The sequence below is a fragment of the Coffea eugenioides genome, chromosome 8 (genome assembly GCF_003713205.1).
Source record: "Coffea eugenioides isolate CCC68of chromosome 8, Ceug_1.0, whole genome shotgun sequence".
NCBI lineage: Eukaryota > Viridiplantae > Streptophyta > Magnoliopsida > Gentianales > Rubiaceae > Coffea > Coffea eugenioides.
The window spans coordinates 9191730-9210890 of NC_040042.1; the positions used below are offsets into that span (position 1 = coordinate 9191730).

Here is a 19161-nt window from a genome sequence, read left to right on the forward strand (position 1 = left end):
CCAAATTAATATATATAACAAAAACATTGGATTGCCTCCCAATTAGTGCTTTTATTTATAATCGTTGGCTCGACTCAAAAATATCAAATTTTTTTAGAACATTAGGGAGCGATTTTCTTCCCACGGATCAAAACTCTCAAACCATTCCATCGTGTGATAAGCCATGCATTTATCTCTATAGTCCAAATTCCTCAAATGCCAAGGTGGAATATTAGGCTTGTCATGTAAAAGTTTGACTTCACCTTGGAATAGAATTTTCTAACCTTTTTCAAGTTGGCTCAACTTTTTACCTATTCCTTCATGAAATGGCAAACTTATTAAGGCAACTTCCATCCTTGTCCTCGTCTCTTCTACTCCTACACCAGAAAATTAGTACCAAGAAAATTTATAGATTTGACTTCTTCATTCATTTTCTGGTTAACCCTTTCATCACATAGCATATTAGAAATAAAAGCAACATGTTCTATACCCCTATTTTTATTAATCAAATTAAATTTCAATTTCTCATTATTAACGAGAAATATAAGTTTAACTTCTCATTATTAACGAGAAATATAAGTTTAACTTTTTTCACATCAATTATATTTTGTGTGGTGGCTAAAAATGGTATTCGTAGAATAATTGACATTTTCACATCTTTCTCAATAACAACAGAATTTACATGTATAATAGATTGTCTTACCCTTATGAACACATTTTCTAAAATACCAATTGAATGTGTAATTGAACGATCCGCCAACTGTAATGTGATATTGGTAACTTTCAACTCTTAAAGTCCCAACCTTCGGACGACCAATAGCGGCATAAATGATAAACTTGTACCTAAATCACATAAAGTATTAGAAAAATGCAACTGACCAATAGTACAAGGAATAGAAAAGCTTCTCGGATCTTTCAGTTTAGAAGGAAGTTTGTTCTTAATCAATATACTACACTCTTTCGTTAATGTTATCATTTCATTATTCATAATTTTCTTTTTCTTTGACATGATATCCTTCAAGAAACGAGCATAAGAGGGAATATATGTAATAGCATCAATGAAAGGAATGTTAATGCACAATTGTTTAAAAATTTTGAGAAACTTCTCAAACTCCCGATCCTTTCCATCTTTCTTCAACTTGTGACGAAAAGGAATCATATTAGAATTTAAATTGGAAGGAGGTACATCAATGATAACATGATCATGTTGGTTTTCTTTCACTCCTTCAATTGCTTGTTCCTTATCTTTTTCACCACTTGAATTGCCAGGGTTAAGTCTCTCAACCATTTTACTACTCCTAAGAGTGATAGCATTGACATGCTCTCTCGGGTTGATTTCGATTTTATTTGGCAATTCTTTATGGTTTCTATTGTTGATTGAATTGGCAATTTGACCAATTTGAACATCTATATTTCTATACATTCCGGTCAATTGATCCAATCATCCCTTTAGTCGCTCGAACCTCTCCGAGATGCTCTTTGCAAGTTTATCTATCACAATTTTCCAATCTAATTTAGTATCAACTTGTGATTGCCTTGGTTGAAATCTCGGCGGGTTAGTCGGCCTTTGAGGTTTGTCTTGATCTTTTCACCCAAAATGTGGATGATTTCTCCACCCCGAATTATATGTATTCGAGTATGGGTTATTTTGAGCATTTCTATTATAATTATTAACAAATTAAACCTATTCAAAATCAACACACTCATTAGTATCATGATCAGCTCCGCACATGAAACAACAAACTACATGTACATTAGATGAACTTGAATCACATCCGACTTGTTTACTTAACACTTTTATCAGATTGCTCATTTGGCCATTAAGCATATTGATAGTATCCATTTCGATCATACCTGCTTGACGTCTTAGATTATCTCTTTCATTAGCCCATTGATAATTGTTTGCCGCCATTTTCTCTATTAAACTTTGAGTCTCTTGGGGTGATTTTGCCATCAAATCTCCACTTGTAGCTGCACCAACAGCCATTTTAGTAGAAAAGGATAAATCATTATTGATATGAATAGTAAGACCATCACTAACTCGTATCAAGATACTTGAGAGCCATTTCAACCCAATCCATGATGTTCTAGACTCTAATAGAATACATGAAGTCGTGGAGGCGATGGAGCGCCAACTATATGATTTTCAAGTTTTTGATTTCTTTTGTTTTGCTTGATTTTTTCTTGTTAGTTGGTTGATTAGTCATTATTATGAATAAATATGGCCACCTATGTGAGCTATTTGAGCCATTTAAAAGTAGTTAGGAAAATACGTGACTAAATCCTTGTTCAAATTAGATTAGTCTTAGTAGTTTAGATTTTAGTTATAAATAGACCTTTTCTATTCCATAGTTAGATAATTATGAGATGAATAAAAATTGAGTTTTTTCTCTTTCTTGTTCCTTTGGGAGCGTTCCTTGATACAAAGTGAGTTGTGTCTCCTTTGTTCAAGTTTGACTTATCAATTCAAAATCACGTTGAATTGTGACTCCATTCTATCAACACATCTTGGTTCGCTATCTTGTCGAGTTGTGGGTCGCGATTAGATTCAAGGTTTGTAATTTTATGGGTTAGAAGGGTTGAGATTGTTCCATCTTTGTATCCATAATCTGGTCGAGATAGATCCTTCTGCTGCCTGATCAACTTGGTTCTTCAAGACAGTTCTTGCTAGGTAGAGTTCGCATTAGTTGGTATCAGAGTTTCGGCTTTTGATCAGGTTAATATCCTTTTCTTTTCTTATTTTCCTCTTTATTCTTCTACCAAACCCTCCCCAATTCAAAAAAAAAATTAGCACCTTAGGGTTTGAATCTCCATAGTTTTATTGTGTCGTTTCTAGTTGATTCTTTGTTTCCTTGTTGAGTTTCCAATAATGCCTTGTTTCGTGTGGCGTCTTGTTTCGTTAATTTTGTTTAATTGAGAAAAAATACTGTTCATCAAGGTACTATAGCGATTACTATTCATTGGGACTGTTCATTCAAGTTATTGTTCACCCGAATTTTAAAAAAATTCAGATTATATTTTTGTATTTGTTTCTTCATTTTTGGTATCCATCCGTGGTTAAGTGGTAGAAGAGTCATTAGGGTTTTCAATTCCTAGTTCACTTAGAATTAGTAAATCCGTGACTTTCTTTTTTCCATTGTGTGCAACTTTCCTTTGCTGTCCAATTCGTAGTATGTTTGGAAGTCCATTAAAACTATTATTTTCAATCCTTAATTGCGTGGAAGAAAGAAAAAATTTTCAGAAATTCTAGTTTCCAATTCCAACCATAAGAAAATTTGCCAAATCGCAAGTTTCTTTTGACGAAATCTCAATTCGAGGACCAATCGCTTTCAAAAGGAGGAGAATGACACGAGCAGTAGGACTATCACTAACTCGTGCCAAGATGCTTGAGAGCCTTTTCAACCCAATTCATGATGTTCAAGACTCCATTGGAATACATGAAATCATGAAGGCGATGGAGCGCCAGCCGTTTGATTTTCGAATTTTTGATTTCTTTTGTTTTGCTTGACTTTTTCTTGTTTAGTTGGTTAGTTAGTCATTATTATGAATAAACATAGCCAACTACATGAGTTATTTGAATCATTTAAAAGTAGTTAGAGAAATAAGTAACTAAATCCTTGTCCAAATTAGATTAGTCGTAGTAGTTTAAGTTTTAGTTATAAATATGCCTCTTCTATTCCATAGTTAGACAATTATGAAATGAATAAAAATTGAGAGTTTTTTCTCATTCTTGTTCCTTTAGGAACGTCCCTTAATACAAAGTGAGTTGTGTCTCCTTTGTTCAAGTTTGGCTTATCAATTTAAGACCACATTGAATTGTAGCGCTATTCTACCAATACATCTTGATTCTCTATCTTGTTAAGTTGTGGGTCACAATTAGATTCAAGATTTGCAATTTCATGGGTTATAGGGGTCAAGATTGTTCCATCTTTATATCCATAATCTGGTCGAGATAGATCCTTCCGCTGCGTATGCAATTCGTTCTTCAAGAGCAGGAGTTTAGAGAATCGAGTTCGCATCACTATAGAACGTTTATACGATTAGCTAATCGGAAAGTCCATGGTGTGAACATTTTCGAAGCAAATTTCTAAACTTTTCCTACACTTCATATAATGAATCTCCCTCTAATTGACTAAAACTAGTAATATCTATTCTAAATTTAGCTATTTTACTCGGTGGAAAGTATTTATTCAAAAATACTCTAGACAAATCATCCCAAATAATGAAAGTATTAGGAGCATGAGAGTGTAGCCAAATTTTAGCTTTATCTCATAAGGAAAATAGAAACAACTTTAACTTTATAGCATCCTCACTAATTCCATTCATTTTAATAGTATCACATATCTCTAAAAATGTGGCTAAGTGTGCTTTTGAATCCTCTACGGCATTAGCTCTAAATTGAAATTGTTGAACCATTTTAATTAATGATGATTTAATCTCAAAATTGTTAACGTTTACCATCGATCGTGCTATACTTGTTTGAGATTCTTGGGTTCCAAGTAGAGTAAAATCCCTAAGAGCATGCCTATTTGCTTTATTTTCTGTCAGTTTGTCTTCAAAAGGTAGTTTTATAGCAATTCCTTCTATTTATTGCCGCACTTCTTCTTTTTCTTGTTGTGGTGTACGCCTTCTTTGTCTACATAGTGTTATTTTAATTTTCAGATCAAAAGGTGCGACTATCCGTAAAGTCCAGTGTATATACTACAAACAAAAAGAAAAGAGATTATGTCATAATTATTTCACAAAACCTAATAAAAATTCTAACTTAACTATAAACAAGTTTAACTAACTAATATAGAAAATGTCTAAATTAATAAATACTGTTAGACCCTAATATTGCTGCTCCCCGATAAGGGCCCAAAAATTTGACGAATTTTTTATATAAGTACAAATTTAATTTCGAATTATACCCGTTTTACTGCAAGTATACATGTCAAGCTAGTGGTTTAGCGCATATATATAGGGTTGATCCCACAGGGAGTAACTTTGCAAGTACTAAGACCTTACTTATTCTATTATTTGGACTAATAATCAATTAAAGCAAGAGAATGTTGTAATTACTACTATCTAACTAATCTTAACTAGATAACTTGCAAGATAACAATGGAGAAAGTTCACTAGATGCTTGAGTTTAGGAATGTAGATTTCACTTATGGTATATAAGATACAAGTAAATAAATTTACCACTTGTTACAACTCTTGTTTAACTAGAGATTCATTTCCAATATTTCCAAATCTCATTCTCATGATGAAATGGGTTAAACTAGACTTGTTTTCCCTATTCTCATGGTGAATAACTAGATCTATTCTTGTTTCTTTCATGAAATACAAGGTTTATCCACTTAAGTGTATCTCTATTCTCATGAGTCTACTACTTGAGTTTTATTTATGTTGTTTCATCATTATTAACAACTTTCATTGAATAATAACAACTAATAACTTGCTATTGGTGATCAAACAACAACAAATGATAAGCATGCAAAATAGACAAATTAATACAAGGTGTAATAAGTGTAAATCATATTCAATTTATATCAAATAGTCATAAGTTTCATCTACTCCCTAGATTTAGAAATTTAACTACTCGTATAATATATAACAAGAAAGAACATTGTTTCATTGTATGAACACATTGAATTTCAAACAAAAGATAGATAAAGAAAGCTTATCCAAAATAATGAAGAAACTCCCAATGATCTTCTATTTCTTCAACAAAATGAGTTATACAATGAAATCTCCGATTGTTCTCACAATGTTCTAGCTAGAGAGAACAAAACAAGATTAAAACTAAGCTCCAATGCTAAAATCTGATGATACTACTTCTAATGTCACTTTCCTCCCTTTTCTAATGATTTTTTATATGTCTAGTATTAAGAGAGTCAAAAAGTTGTTAATGACAAGACATAAAACCCCTTTTCTCTTGCCAAAAGGTCTCTTGAACATGTGCAGCCGAAATTCTTGTCTGGAGTAGAGTTAGAAAGTAGTGTGAAAACAGAGAAAGTGGCTGAGCAAGTTGCAGAATTCTGACTACAATACGCTACCTCATGAATATGCGACTTGAGGTCGTGTATTGACAGCTCGCGCACTACTACAAAAATATCCTTTTATGACATTTAAAAGCGTCATTATAGCTCGATGTAATGACGTTTGATCTATAATGACGCTCTGCTAGAAACGTCGTCCATTCTAATATCACTATAAGTTTTATGACAGTTACATGAGTCCTAATTTATAGTTCTGTTGGCATTTATAAACATCATTATTTATCGTTTTAATGACACTTTCAAATGACAAGAAATGCTAGAGCACAGTTAAGGTTATATGAATCTAAAGTGATACTCTTAACTGTCATAAATTGGATCTATGTTGATGCTTCTATTATGCAAGTATAATAAGATATTATGACACATTTGCAGTATAAGTAGAATGAAATATTATGACACTTTTATGGTGTAACTAAATTATGTTGTTCTGACACTTGTTAACATGAAAATTTGTGAATATTACGAACCGCAAAAATCGAAGTGGTGACACTTTTAAGTGTCAATACATCATATTGCATTAGCCCTGTATACCATCCGGATTTTTATACCCAAAAGCAGAAATCACATTTCATCCTACCTGCACAATGTAGATTCTAATTTTTGAAATAATAAAGTTATTAGTACTACTTTACAAAGGAAAACCAAAGTGATTTACGTTTTCATAGTAATTGGTGCAATACAATCAGCCAAACTGGTGCAAAAGTACGTCATCCAAGCAACTTACATGGCTACTCTGTCAACAAATTACATGCTAATTCAGAGATTTTTCAATAGTTATGAGTATTGCAGTAGCATTGCCAATACATATCAAAGAAGCAATAGTTCGACAAGAACTCAATAAAAAACGCATTGACAATGTCTTCAAAAAATAGCCATTTGAGCCAAAGATCCTTTAGTTTTCTTCAAGATTCACCTACAAGTGTCATAAACCAAGAAATAGGAGTTACAAATCACATCTATAGCTCTTCTTTTACAGTTTTAATGTTAGAAAATAAATAAAAACTAAGTTAAACAAATGATAAAGATAAGATAAAAAGGTTACTAGGTTTATTGGCCAAGCAATAGCTACTCCAATTGCATCTCCAATCTTGCGAAAATTATAGTATGGCCTCATTAGCTCTTCATCATTCTTCATAGGCACATTCACATAGATTTCACACCAATGTGATCCCAAAGGTGTGTCACCAACTTCAGCAGATGGATCCAAATTTCTAACCACTTCAACAACATAAATTTTATTCGAATCAATCATGCTTCTTATTGTAACTTCATCCCCAACCTTGAAATATTCAATACATAGTACCACAAGAACCAACCCAAAATGACAACCACAAGTACCAAAACCAAAATGCAGTCCATTACAATCAATAATGATATCCAGAACAAGTATCTCAACAATTAAGTAACATATAGCAATTACGAACATGTTGATGAAAACTATTTGTGAACGCCGCATCTAAAGAAAGTCATAATTGAACTGTTTATTACCTTTATCGGCCGAAGAATAGCATTTGATGACTGTGAAGTAGATCTTTGCTGAGATGGTGAAATTTGTCCTTGTGATCTTCCTTGTTGAACTGATTCTAGTTGCTGAATTCTTTGCTCCATTTTTGACATCGCAGCACTTTGTTTCATAACCAAGCGAAAACATGTTGAACGACTTGGTATATCACCCCACAAATCAGATTTTGTAACTCCTAAACCATATGTATGAGTTCTTGCACTCCTTTCTTCACCCATTACTTTTGCAAACATGTCATTCCTACCCACACTATTTTCTTCTCCTTCTGGAAGTTGATTTTTTAAGCTTTCCATCTCCTCCTAAAATTAACAATTCAAAGTTACTATATTCTCGTTCTTATTGTAACAGAAAAAGCCTGTTTATGAATGAAGGGAATAAGCAGCAATAACGTACCATTTTTTCCCCAACTTCATAACTAGATGGCACTCTATTAGAATTAGTGTAGCATATGGTGAACATATCTGCTCTAGAGAGAGAATGCCCAACCTCTTTTTCCTACATATAATAGTACATCCAAAGAATATATCAGAATCAAAAATTAGATGTTGTTACCAATTTATATGTTATACCTTATCTACTCGAACTTGACCAAATGACTTTTTCCTTGTACTATGATTCATCTTTTTCTTCTCTCAGTGCTCCTTATTTGTTGCAGATATTCTCTACATAGTTAAACATAACACAAAATAGTTAAGTATAGGCAAACGGAAAAAAGGATCATGACTATGACAATATTTCATACCTTTGACTCTTCGGAATGCCATTTAGTCAAGATATTTTTCCATTACTGTGGAAGAATTCGTTTTTGTCTTTTTAGCACCTGACTTTCAATTGACTCATTTGGATTGAAATAAGTTTTGTTGAGAACATGCTTCTAGCTTCTCTATTTCTTTCCTACTGATTGCTTAACTCATTCTTCTATGCCAATAGGAAGATCAAATTTTTCCTGTAATATTGAATACTTAATTAAAAGAGAACAAGCATTCAACTAATGTAGTAGGTTCAAGAAATGGATACCTTTACTACATCTATCATGTCATTCTTTAAAGACTTGGGAACCTTACGCCAACTATCAACTTCAATTGGTGCATATTTTTCAATTCTTGCCAATGCTCCCAAAAATTCATTTAATTTGCTTCTATTTGTATCTATTGGCTCACCAAGTGTATTGAATTTCACTTTAATTCGCTTGTCAGTACCATGTCTACCCCAAATATGTCTCATATAAGTTGGTCCCCGAGTTTTCTTAGGCTCCTCATCATCAGAACCACTATGAGCTCTCCATGAGCAAATGCATGATGCAAATTTGAGGATAGCTCTCCATGAGCTAATCATTGAGTATATCCCTTAATAAACCCTTTCCACATTAAGTGTGATTTGGCCTGCACTCTCATGACAAATACCCCATTTTCACACCCAATGCATGGGCATAAAATCATCACCCCTATACTTCCATTCGTAAATGCAAAATCAAGAAAATCTTCTAAACCAGTTTTATACTCATCACTTGATCGTGACATACTCATCCATCTTTTATCCATGTTCACATAGATTCTAATTATAAAAAAAAAGCTTTATTAGCATCTACAAGATAATTCTACCTAAACTATTACTGATTTTTGCATGAAACATTTACTTCGATAAGAAAACTAATATCAACGAGATTAATAGAAGACACAAATCACTCATGGAATATTACAACAGTAAAGCTACCAAAAGGAAGCTTTTTAAAAGAATTTTACCAACCCAAAAAATGCTGTTTTTAAAGCAATTTACTGTCTAAGCCTATCAAACTTCAAAACAAATCAATTTGATTAAGTGAGACAACAAGAATCAAGAATATAGGCTGTAATATTTTCAATATTGCAGCCTATAAAGCCTATCACATTTCCACTTCTAGTATTGCAGCCTATAAAGCCTATCGCATTTCCACCTCTTGTCTTTTAAAATTTCAATGTTCTCACAATCTCTACTATTCTCTGCTTCAAACACCAACAAAGTCATGCCACTACTACCAGAAGATAGAACAATAGAAAATAATCAATCACAAAACCTTCTTCCATCATGAAATGGTTTTTGCACAATAAAAGATGATTATGAATAACTAAACAGAAATAAATACTACTGCTGCTATTACCAATGCTAAATTTTGACTACCCAGTCACAAAGACGGGAATGGAATATCCAGGTGTTCTAGACTTTTGAGTAATAAGAACTAATCCAAAAGTATCAAAACAGAAGTAGAAGTTGCAGCAAAAGATAGAGTGAGACGGAGCTCTAATACTAGAAACAAGAAGTTCACCTGTGAATTACACTGTGAGGGAAACAAGTACAATAATCATGGTTAATAAAAGGTGGAACTTGTTGGTAGCAAAGATCCAACGGATAGGAAAGTGGAAGCAATAAAATTAAGGATGATGAATGGTGATAAGATGATCTATGTACCAAATAAGTAGGCGGGCATAGTTAGATTAGATGGTGAAAAGAGTTGATGTGAAAAGAATAAAGAAGAATAGTGACAATGTAACTAGGGGAATAACACATGGCCATAAAGTAGTCTAAATACCAAATAGACACATGGGTACATTAAATGTGGATTATGCAGTGAAAGAACTTGATGCAAGAGACACCCAAAGAAAAGAGATAGTGGAGAATATACAATTGTATAAAAAAGATATGTCTTATGTAATCCAATAAACATAAACGAAGGAACATCCAGATAGTTCGCCTCTTGCTTAATATGTTAATATATATATATATATATATATATATATATATATTCACACAAAGAAAGCGCAAGGATATATAATTCAAAGATTAAGAAATAAATCATGTTAATGCAAAGTGGCACAATCAATTTGTATTTATCAGATACACATAAAATTTGCTTCAATGTATATATTTTACACATAAAATATCCTTCAATGTATCTATTTTCCAGACAATCAATATTTTTGTTAGAGATTAAGAAATAAATCATGCTAATGCAAAGTGGCACAAATGATTTGTATTTATCAAATACACATAAAATTTCCTTCAATGTGTGTATTTTCTAGACAATTAATATTTTTGTCCTTACATATATATATTTTGCAGTAAATTAATATATATAAAAATGCACACAAAGAAAGGGCAAGGATACATAAATTATATAAATTTGTACAGCAGAGGCAAAAAAAATTCGCATCTGCATCATGGAATTGAGGATAGTAGCTGCAACTGTACAACAAACAAAAGGACAAAATTGGCAGCGAAATTACAAAGAAACCAGGACAAAAGGGCATAATCGAAATAAGTTAATAAAAGAAAAAATGAGAAAGAAAGTCATAGCAGACAAAGCGAACCACAGGAGGCCCATATAATGCTAAAAGGCAGGAAAAGCCATAATTAGGTGTAGAATCACATTAAAATTGGGACAATTCACTTTAAGTGGAGTCTCGGTGTTTGATATAGTTTAAAATAAGATTAAGATTTAAGATAACATAATAGATATTGTGACTAGGCTTGGTGCCCCGCGGCATTCCGCGGGGTGCCCATTATTAACTGTCTTAGGCTAATGTAAGATTTATTTAATAACATAAATTTAGAGTATTTTATATGATAATGGAATTGGAATAGTGGATAGAGAAGTGATATATTGGATTGATTCATTTATAAATAGATATAGTAAAATTGATATGATTTGTATTGTGTTTTTTAAAATTAATATGATCTAAAGATTTCATGGATAATATTGGTTTCAAAAAATTTTGTTTTTTATTTTTAATTTAGTGATAAGTAAATATTATTTAAATTAATGGAATATATATTAAATTTTTAAAGTTCATAGGATGGAAAAATAGGTGGAGAATTACATTGAGAGTGTTATAATTTATTGTACTTTGGGCATAGGTAGTTTATGTATTTTAGGATGATGATATTTTCATAATTTGGATAGCTAGGATGAGAAAGTGTACATTGTTGCAGTGGAAAAGTCTATGGAAATGATATAAAAGAATAGAAAGTTTGTTAAAAAATAAATGGGTAATAGTTTTTTTTTGGCCAAATTTGATATAGTTTGGGTGTTGTGTGATGAGATAAATTAATAATTTGGAATAATTTGATACTATATCTTGGTAAAATATGTGTTTATTCATTAAGTAGGTTTTTTCGAAAAGTAAAGATGATATTGATTTAGTTATGAATGAATGTGATTGAAATATATGGAAGCTGTATTTTTTTAATTAATAGAATCTGAATAGGTAAAGGATAATATTAATTTTGAGAGCTAAGAGATTTTATATTAATAGTTTAGTAATAAATGGATATTATTGAAAGTAAGGTGATGTGTATAAATTTTTTTTTATAAGAAATAGAAATTATTGCACATGAAAATTATAGAGTCTAATCATTTTAATTTATAGTAGAATTTTTAAATATTTATTGTTTGATGTTTATGCGACTTATTTTATGGTACTCAAAGTTGTAGTGAATTTTGTATTAATATATATATATAGGTATACGATATATTTTGTAATATGTGTGCATATATATATATATATATATATATATATATGCGCGTGTGTGTTTAGTATTTTATTTAGGAGATATGATGGTTTAATTTTTTATCGTTTATATTTTTTGTGGTTTTGTTTGTTTGTTATATTTTTATTATTCATTTATTTATATATGTGTATATATATGTGTGTGTGTGTGTGTATATATATGTGTGTGTGTGTGTGTATATATATTTAATATTTTATTTGAGTTTGTATGATTGTTTAATATTGTTTTAGCGTGTCTATCTTTTCTAGTTTGTTTGTTTTTATATTTGTGGTGTTTCCTATTTGTCTTGTGATTCATGTGTCAATATTGATAATTTTTTTTTGAGTTGCATCATATATTTTTGCTATATATATAGGGGTGTGGTTTTCAGTATTTGTGTATAAATTTTGGTAGTTTGGTTATCTTTTGCTATAGTTTAGAGAAAAGTTTGTCTTTTTTATTTTGGTTTTCAGTGGTATATTTTTTAATTTTGAAAATTTTGAAATATTATTGAAGTAACATTTTTGAAATAGAGGGAAATTATCCTGTATTTTTTAAAACAATTAGTCGTATTAATGCAAGCAAATACAAAGCGGCACAATTGATTTATATTTATTATATGCACACAAAATTTAATATTTGCATTAAATTTTTGAAAATTAATAAGATTCCAAAATCTAAAGATAACACAATTTCGAAGAGTCCATTATTTCATTGATATCGAAAATTAATAATGCTTGATTGAATAGCATACATGAATAAATATCTATTTAATGATGAAGTAATTTATTTATTGATTAATCAATATCTTACTTTAAATCAACGAATAGCACATGGACTTATGGGCAAGGAAAATTTAAATTACAATTAGTTGACTCGAATAACACTCATTATCTGTTATAGAATTTGTATTGTTCTGTATATATTAGATGCACATAGAATTTTTATTGATTCGCATATTTTTTAGAAAATCAATATCTTTGTTAATATATATATTTTGAGAAAAGTTAATAAATATAACAAAGGAAAAAAGGACAAAATCGATTGCAAAATTAACAATTGCAGCAGTGGAAGATGCAGAAGAAACAAAAGGACAAAATTGGCCACAAAATTACAAAGAAACCAGGACAAGGGCACAATCGGAAGAAGGGAACAAAAGCAGAAATGAGGAAAAGCGCACCAGGAACCAAAGCCGTTGCATGGAGCCTGCCAAAAGACCAAAAAGGACGAAATGTGCTGCAAAATCACAACGAAACCTGCACAATCAACTGTAGATGAAGCTTCCGCGCTTTATGTAGTTTAGATGAGGAGAGCATACATCCTGGTTCTCCGTGCTAAGCGCACTTTTGCAATGAGCTGTTGAGCCTTTACTCAATTATGGTAAAGATACAGCTTTCGATAAAATCTCCAACGTTTGGTTTGGATTAAAAAAAAAGGGCTAAAGTTGTAAAAAAATTGATTATGGCTAAATTAGTTACAGTGAAAAAGTTAAAATGCTAATTAAGCTATATTCCAAAAGTACAGTACTTCTCAATTCTCATCTTCTGCATTTTTCCCCTCCCTATGTTCTAACTTCCAAGTGCCAAGTCCCCAACTGGGCACTAAAGGAAGAGAAGAAGATGGAGTCGTCTGAGACGTTGATAGGAGCAGCGCAAGACGCGAAGAAGAGATGTGAAGCGCTAAAAGATCGTATTGAAGGCTTAAGAACCCAATCATCATCATCACCAACGTCAAATTGGAAAACCACCCTTCTCAGATTAGTCCACTCCGAGCTCTCCTTCCTCAATCGCTTTTTAATCTCTGCTTCACTCAATAACAATCGCCAGTCATCTCTTAGGTATCTTCTTCTTCTTCATCATATCTTTTATTACTGTTCGGAAAAACCCACTTTTTCATTTCTGTCTGTGTTAGTTTAGCTGTTACAGTTAATAAAAAATTGGTATTAAGATTGAAGAGAAATTACTGATAACCCATGTTTTATTGGTATATTTTTGGCTTACAAGTGGTATATAATTCTTGTATTGCTTGATGGAAGATTCTTTTTTGAATGATATAGAAGTTTTTTGCCCTTTACATGGAAAATTGTGAGAATAGAATGGTGAAGCAAAGTAGTCTTAGAGGAATTTTGTGGTTGTATAACAGTGTTAATGTTGGTCATCTGGAATCAGTTGTTCATATTCTTGAGCTGCCATCTATAAGTGGAATATCGCGTGTTTGCATGTCGATTCCTTTGGTGTCTTCACAAGAAAAGCTTAGGCCTAATGCTGCATCCTGTTTGAAAAGCATCTATGTTGATATTATGTGTTGTCTTGAGGGAAGCCCAGTCTGGTTTATTGTGTCAGATAGGAATCCCAAGTACATTTCTTGGGAATGGTCCTCTGGAAATAAGGGTTTGAGGAACCGTGTTGAGGAGGTCCTTGAGGCAGCTCGATCTTCTGAAACATTAAGGCCATCTTCTGTCATTTTTTTCTTCTCAAAGGGGCTTGAGGATGTTGTTTATGAGAAGCTTCAACATGAATTTGGAGCGGCTGATTTAAGGCTGACGTTTCCATGTTTTGATTGTTCGTTCTGCGAAGAATCTGAGGATGACTGGATTAATGTACTCTTGAGATCATATGAAGAGGCTTGTGTCCTCAAATTAGAAATCAAAGACCAGTCAAAATATCAAAATTTGACTTCAACCACAGGATGTATTATCAGACAAACACTGAGAGATCTTCCACTTCCAGAGGAGAATATCCAGGGGACCCCGAACTTGGGTGAATCTTTATGTTCTCTAATTTTTGGATTGAAGTGCTGCTTGCTAGATATGAAACTGAATCTACTGAAGACCATGTGTAATGGTCACAGTCTCCAGTTGGTTAATTTTGACACAACCGCACTAATTGCTATTGTATCTGGAATCAGTAATGGTGGTATGAACAAGCTTTTGTCTACTTCAGAGAGTAAGCTGAGAAGCCAATTCAAGTCTAACTATGAATTTGTGATTGCCCAGGTAAAACATTTGATTGTCTATCATCCTTATGTGACCAACCATCTGTTTTGTCAGTGAAGTGAAACATTTTAGCGAGACTGTTAGCATTTCTTATCTGTTTAATTTTGCTACCAAACTTGTTCATTTGGTTCATGTTTTTGTATATGTGGTAGTATTTGAGTATTTTTATGAATCTTGAATCACTTGTTTTAGGCCAAGCAGTAGATTGCTTGATTGCTTTCTAGATGAGATTGCATGTTTTGTCTAAAATTTGTGCAGTGGAGCATGAGGAAGTATTCTATTAGGAATTGCATCTTCAAGTTTGATTGATACAGAAAAATATTAAACCATCAATTGTGGAAAAAACTGGCATGTTTGCACAATCTGCTGTAAGATTTAGTCTTGGTCTCCACCACATTTTCTGTTTCCTCCATAGCCAAACACTTTTTTTTTTTTTTAATTTCATCACTTGTCTATTTCTCATGCTGTTTTCCCCCTTAACCCCTACTGCAACCCATGTTGTACGCCTAAGAGATTGATGTATGATTGATGTATTGGGCATTGATGAAACTATGCAGCTTTTTGAGTGACTTGAATTGGTTCTTCAAGAATTCTACAGTCCAAACTTTTTGTGGGATACTGCCCCACAGGGAAATTGTTCCTTACGGTTGCAGATGTGTAACTAGAAGTCATGCAAGTATTATTTAAATTACTCCATAGAATCTCTGAAGTATTGCTAGTACAAACTTCATCATGCTTAAAAAAAAATTGTACTTTTGTAAACTTAAGCATAAGTTTCCATATTTCGATAGCTGGAAATTATATATACGCGCAGAATTTTTTCTGATTGATGTACTTTTATACGTGCATTTGTACATTTAGTCTAACGTGCATTTGTACATTTAGTCTATGGCACATACTTATTTTTGTATGACGAACTGAGTTTTTAAGTAACAATTTAATCAATCAATTTGTTCTGCTTACAATTAAGAGGAATAGACACACTTTGTTTCTTTCACCTTCCGCTGCTTGGTCTTTAACTTGAACCACTCTTCATTATCATTTACTAAATGCCTACCACATGTAGAATTCTACAACTTGGCAATTTAAAATAATCTTGTATTCTTCTTTGGTAATCAATGTTGCCGACAATATCTGATGAATTTAAACCTCAGGTTAACTCTGAAATCTGGAATCCGATCCACAAAGAACTATCTGCTAGCACATCAGGAAAGGGAGGAATAATATGTGAAAGTGTTCATTCAGAATTTCAGGAGTTAGTTTCCATGTGTGGTGGACCGAATGAGAAGATAAGAGCCAATTATATTCTGAAACACTTGAGGTGAGCTATATGTCTATTTTCAGATTTTCTGCAGGTAGTATCTTTGATTTTTTTGGTGTAATTATCTGTGCTCGTCTTCATCGTTCATCTTTACCAATTTAGATTGTTGAGTGGATAGATGGTATGGCATGATTATGCTTGTGCAGGCTGAGAATTGAAGGAACAGACAGAGAAAACATTTGCAAGTATATTGACTGCATCAAATTATTTTATTTTAGTCACTGTTTCTAACTCTTCTTTCTCTTGTCCAGTTTTGGTATTTCTCTATGGTTACAGACACTTCAAGAAATTTAGATGTGAGTCCATTAAGATGATGAGAGTGTTTACTTGCATCCTTTCTGTCTCTCACTTGCACCATATATATATATATATATATATATGAGAGAGAGAGAGTGAGAGACGGAGATGATAACCCAGGTTTTTAGCTTGTGTAGGGGTGTCACAAAATCTTTTATGCTGATGATGCATTGGTTGATTGGGGAGTAAAGTTTTACATGCTTAGATTCCTGAAACTGAATGTTGAAGAGGAATTAGCTAATGAATTACTTTAACAGCTTTTGACCATCCTTTTACTAATAACAAGTAGAAACTTTATGAGGAATTGATGATTCTTTAAGAAAGCTTTTCCATCCTCACAAAGAATCTTCTGAATAATAAATTTTTCATGCTTCTAATCTAAACTTACCTTTTCAATATATATTGTTACATCAGAAAACTGCATGCATGTTAAAGATCCTCGAAAACATTTACTTATTTATCTTTTGTTATTTAAGTTATGCCCTATCTATGTGCAAGAAAATACGAAATGATATCAAGTAAACCTTTTAGGTTCTTGGTGATAGGCTTTAACTCCTAAGCATTTGTAAAGAAGCATACCCCTAGTGTACTACATTGGACCCCAGGCCTGTTCCATGTCCATTTCTGTCCTGCTTTCCTGAACAACCTGTGATCTAGGTAAATGTGGTTCTAGATTTCAAATATTTCCTTGATACCTTGCTTGGTAATTGAAGGGACATGATCCTGCTTGAAAATTCATTGATTCTTTTGATAGTTGTCACCTTGTTTTTGTTCATTGTGCTGAATTTTTGCAAAAAGAGGATGATTATATGTGAAATTACATTTTAATTGTTGAAGGAGTGCTTGTCTATTAGTAGCATTCTGTTATTGGCAATTTTTGGGTTCTGATGATGACTGTTGTATTACCTGAATGCCCATGGGTATATATGTTCTGACATGTCTATGACACTGTACACTAGCAACCGAATATGTCTTGGGCCTTTATTCGATATGTACTGATCCAATTCATTATATCTCATTTCTAAGTGCTTTCTCTTGAAAAGCCTAAATACGTACAGATAATATTCCAAGTTCTTAAGGAAAAACAAGTTCTACCATATGGTTCTACATATAGGTTTACCTACCTTGTTTGGTAGCATAGCAGCTTGTTACAGCCCAACTCTAAATCTCCCGCCAAGTCTTGTTACATATGATAGTATCCAGACTGGTGGCCTAGCAGCTTGTTGGAGTCTTACTCTCAAACCCCATCCAAGTCTTTGAAACAAATGGAATTATTCGGACTGGTTGCATACAGCTCTTCGGAGTCTAAATTTGTAACTCCCACCAAGTCCTTGAAATGGTAAGTTTACCCACCCGGGGTCTGCCAAATTTTGTCTTAACAAGTATTATTTGCACTTCATTTGTTTGCTGTCGTGAAGAAGTTTACGACATTGAGAATATCAGAGTATGAACCCAACCTGCAATGATATGGATGATGTCATGAAAAAGTACTGTGATTTACCGTGAACTAATCATTTTATTGACACATGCAGGATGGTGCCTGATTGTCCATCGAGTCGCTTGGCAAGCCTTCCAACCACCAGAAAGCTGGCATTAAAAAATAAAGTGGTTTTTGGCACACCGGTGATTATTGGCATGCCCCAACTTTAAGTGCAAACATGGCTTTTGTTAGAGCTGTTTCCCAGACAGGAATGTCCTTATTTACCATACAACATAGACCAAGGGCGCTGATCGGTGACTAGTGTTGGTGTACGCTCCTGCAAAACCTCTCCTCTACGGGCTCATTGACTGAAGGAATGTAGCAATGCTGCCTCATTATGTACAGTGAAGTTCAATGTGGAAGAACGACTTAGTCCTGACTAGTGGCCAAATATTTTAGTATTGAGGTCTCTATGAGACTGCATTGAAGCATAAATTATGTGACTTTCTTTGTTTTTTTTTTTTTTTTGGCTAATAGTCGTTGGGTTTGGAGTAAAAATTGCTGAGAAAGCCAAGGGAGTAGCTCAGGCCTCGATGTTTCTTCTTCCATTAAATGGAATGACGCTGATAACTGTTCCATTTTATGTGGAACTTCCACTTCATGATATAATGCAGAATTTTGATCCATATTCTCCTAAGACAGTAAAAACCATGTTAAACAAATTGCTCTATCTGCTCTAACTAATTCCACCCGCCCAACACCCATTACATCAAATTTTTTTTTTTTTATTTTGTTCAACGTACTTACCAAATGTTATTTTCTGTTTGTTTCGGGGTAATTTTGTCTGTCCAAAGTGCACAGAGTACTGGACAGCTTCGGGAAAAATTCACTTTTCGTACATAAACTTTGAGTTAGAGACACATTTCGTCTCCAAACTTTCAGATGCATAACATTTAGTGCATGAATTAATTATTTTTTGCTACATTTAGTCCAAAAAGGATAAATTGCTTAATTTGAATGGAGAAAGTCACGTGTTTAACACATGGCCGTTAAGTAAAA

At 32.8% G+C, this 19161-nt stretch overlaps 1 pseudogene; it reads left to right on the plus strand.

The window, feature by feature from the left end:
- Positions 1-13615: 13615 nt before the first annotated feature.
- On the plus strand, positions 13616-18788 carry LOC113779094 (annotated as a pseudogene).
- The last annotated feature ends 373 nt before the right edge of the window (positions 18789-19161 follow it).